We start from the raw sequence: 3,166 nt of genomic DNA, 5'->3' as shown, positions 1-3,166 counted from the left end.
TGTGTGTGTGTGTGTGTGTGTGTGTGTGTGTGTGTGTGTACGCACGCCCAAAATCCTGAGAGGGACTGCAGAGTGACCATTCCCCCTGGGAGAGATTTCTTGCTTTCTGTCTCTCTGTGTCTCCAGTGAGCCCACACACCCTATAGCAAAAACCTCTCTAAGACAAAATGTAAAACATCCTACTTGTAAGAAGAATACAAATGATATTAAAACAGGGAACATGACTGGAAACTTTTTATACTGCAAGTGGCTTTCTTTTCTTTATTTTTTTCTTTGCTAAAGGGCTTGTCTGCTCCCCAGACAGAGAGACAGGAGAGAAAGCACTAGTCATAGAGAAGACACACTGCAATCTCTTCTCCACCTCTCCCTCCTTTCAGGATTTTGGGCTCACATGTGCCCAACATGTTTCTCGAGTTGCTGGGTCCAAAATGTGAGCGATTGTGTCAACCATGGGGGACCCAGCTGCCTTGACCACCAGGCCATGGAGCTGGCCCATAAATTACTTTTTATCTTATTTTTTTTAAGAGAGATTTTTGCTATAGGGTACATGTGCCACCAGGTCCAGGACTCACACCACAGTCGATTTCGTGGGAGTCTAGCAATGTAATCTTTACGCCATCTGCTCGTCCCCCATAAACGACTTTCTGAAGAGCTACTCCACGTCCCCATCTGCCTGTGATAAATGCAGCACTTTTTCCTTTGGTTTTCACTGCCTCAGTCCCATTTGCTGGGACAGCAACACCATGACTAAAGCAAGGGTTTCTCACAGGCGCCTCCGCCTGGCAGACTTTATTTCGGTTTTCATCATTCATTTCAAAATCAGTAAACCCCAGTTGACTCAGATCCTGAAGATACTGGGAAAAGAACGGAACATGTCGGCGAAACTACACAGGAGAATGAGTCAAAGGAGGAATGGACGGATGCCAGCTAGCCTGGCAGGTCTGACTATAGTACCCACCAGAAACCGACACCCACAAAGCATTACCATTCCAAAAACAGAAGCATTTTAGAATTGGGGGGGTATGGTACGTACTAAAATAACACTAAGACTAGAGAAAAAAATGTTCCGGTGCAGGCTGAGGTGTGGTGGTTAGAGGGCTGGATCCCACGGGACCAACCTGTCCAGACTCTGGAGCTTGAGAAACACGCTGAGAAGGGATTGAGGCGGGACCATGCGCCACAGGGGGAACTTTCTTGCTATCCCTGCCCCTCACCTCTTCTCTCTCTTGTGAGCGCACACAGCCTCTGTCAAAAATTAAAGTGAAGGGAAGGACCAGCAGATGGCGTAATGGTTACATTGCTGGACTCCACATAGCTGACTGCAGTTAGAGTCCTGGGCTCGGTAGCTTCAAACGCACACCAGGCACATATCCAAAATCCCAAGAGAAGAATGGAGGAGAAGGGATTGAAGTGTGGTCATTCCCCTGAGGGCTAATTTCTCACTCTCTGTCTCTCTGTTTCTCTCTGTCTCCAGTGAGCACTTGTGCCCTATAGCAAAAAATCTCACAGAAAAAATTTTAAAAATGAAGGGAAGGGAAAAGAAAAGGAAAGGGTAGGGAAAAACAAAGAAATGAGGCCAGCAGGTGGTATGGTGGTTGAGGTGCTGGACTGCCACACAGTCAACCACCATTCGAGTCCCAGACCTGGTGGCCTGCTTCCTCTCTCTCTCTCTTCAGGTTGAATAACAAATAAATACTTTATTTAAAAAGAAAGAAAGAAAGAAATGTGATGCATTTGAATGTGCTGGTTAAGGTGACTGGATCTCACATGGCCAACAGTGTGGCTCGAATCCCACATCTGACGGTTTGAAAAACATGCCAGCGTGTAGTGGTGGTGTAGTGGTTGAGGCGCTGGGCATTCCCACATGGCTGACCACACTTTAAGTCTTGGACCTGGTAGCTCGCTTTCTCATTTTCCCTCTCCCTGTGTCTATCTTTCTCTGGTCAAATGAAAATAATTGAATGAATAAATAAAATGAAATCATTCTTTAAAAAAACAAAAACAAAACCATGTCAGAGGCATGCCCAAAATCCTGAGAGGAAAGAGAAATGGAGTGGGGATTGTGCTGTGACCATTCCTCATGGGGGGTGCTTATCACTTTCCCTCTCTCATTCCGCCTCTCCACAGTGAGGATAGGTGCCCTCTGGCAAAGTTAAAAATAAAAACAAAAGGATCACGGAGTTAGGTAAAGGAGTTAAGTTTTAAAATCAGCATATAAATCAACAGTTACTCAACAAAAATAACCACAAAACTCCCTTAGGTCCTCAGTGAAGTACAGAAAGGCCACCTCTCAATAATCCCCACACAGCCAATCTAACCTCCCACACTGGCACAGACTGGTCTTTTGCTGAACACCAGGAAAAAACACAAACAGCATTGAACACTGTAATCTGACTCAGCACGCGGGGCCTTTGAGAGCCGAGGCAGGTTGGTGGAGGGAAAGGAATTTATATGGCTCCCATCACAGGTCCACGCACAGACATTCACGGCACTCCCTGCCACCAACCTCTTACTTCATTTCGTCTGGGCACAGTAAATAGCTGAATTTGCAGGAATGAACACTTACGATAAGGCTGACTTTGTCATAAACAAAACACGGCCTGCCATGTTGCTCCCTCGTTGCGTGGAGCGGTTAGTGTGGTGGGCTCCTCACGTCCACTCCACCCCTTACTGGGGCATACCAGTATCACAGTCTCAGGAACCGCCCTCAGTTCAAGGGGCATTGCTACTAACTGGTTTAGGGGTTCTCTTCAGGAGAAGACACAGTGCATAAAATCTGACCAGCAAGTTTTCTGAAATAGTCTAGGAAATCTGTGCTCTGCTTTTCTTTCCTTTTTTTGGTTAAGGTTTGGCCACAGGGCATGTGTGCTCACCAGAGAGAGATAGACTGTGATAAATAACCTCCCCCAGGGGGATGGCCATGCTGCAGTCCCTTCCCCTGCATTCTCTTCTCAGGTTTTTGAGCACACATGCACACATGGTATGTCTTCCAAGCTGCTGGTCCTGGAATCAAACCAGAGTTGGCCATGTGGGATCCAGAGCATCAGTCAATATGCCACCTACGGGCCCAGGTTTGCTCTACTTTTAAAAAGGGCAGTAAGAAGTCAAGTCTCGGGACCAGCAGATGGTGTAAGGGCTATGTTGCTGGACTCCCATGTAGTTGGCT

General features: G+C 46.8%; 1 protein-coding gene across 3 annotated transcripts in view; it reads right to left on the bottom strand.

Annotated features, from left to right (window-relative positions):
- Positions 1 to 3,166, bottom strand: part of GLOD4 (glyoxalase domain containing 4) — a 26,293-nt gene that overhangs the window by 15,337 nt on the left and 7,790 nt on the right. The gene's annotated exons all lie outside the window — the stretch shown is intronic.

The sequence above is a fragment of the Tupaia chinensis genome, unplaced genomic scaffold, assembly GCF_000334495.1.
Source record: "Tupaia chinensis unplaced genomic scaffold, TupChi_1.0 Scaffold144899_1, whole genome shotgun sequence".
Lineage (NCBI taxonomy): Eukaryota > Metazoa > Chordata > Mammalia > Scandentia > Tupaiidae > Tupaia > Tupaia belangeri.
The sequence above is the reverse complement of the archived record's forward strand: the minus strand, read 5'-3'. Positions and strand labels throughout refer to the sequence as shown.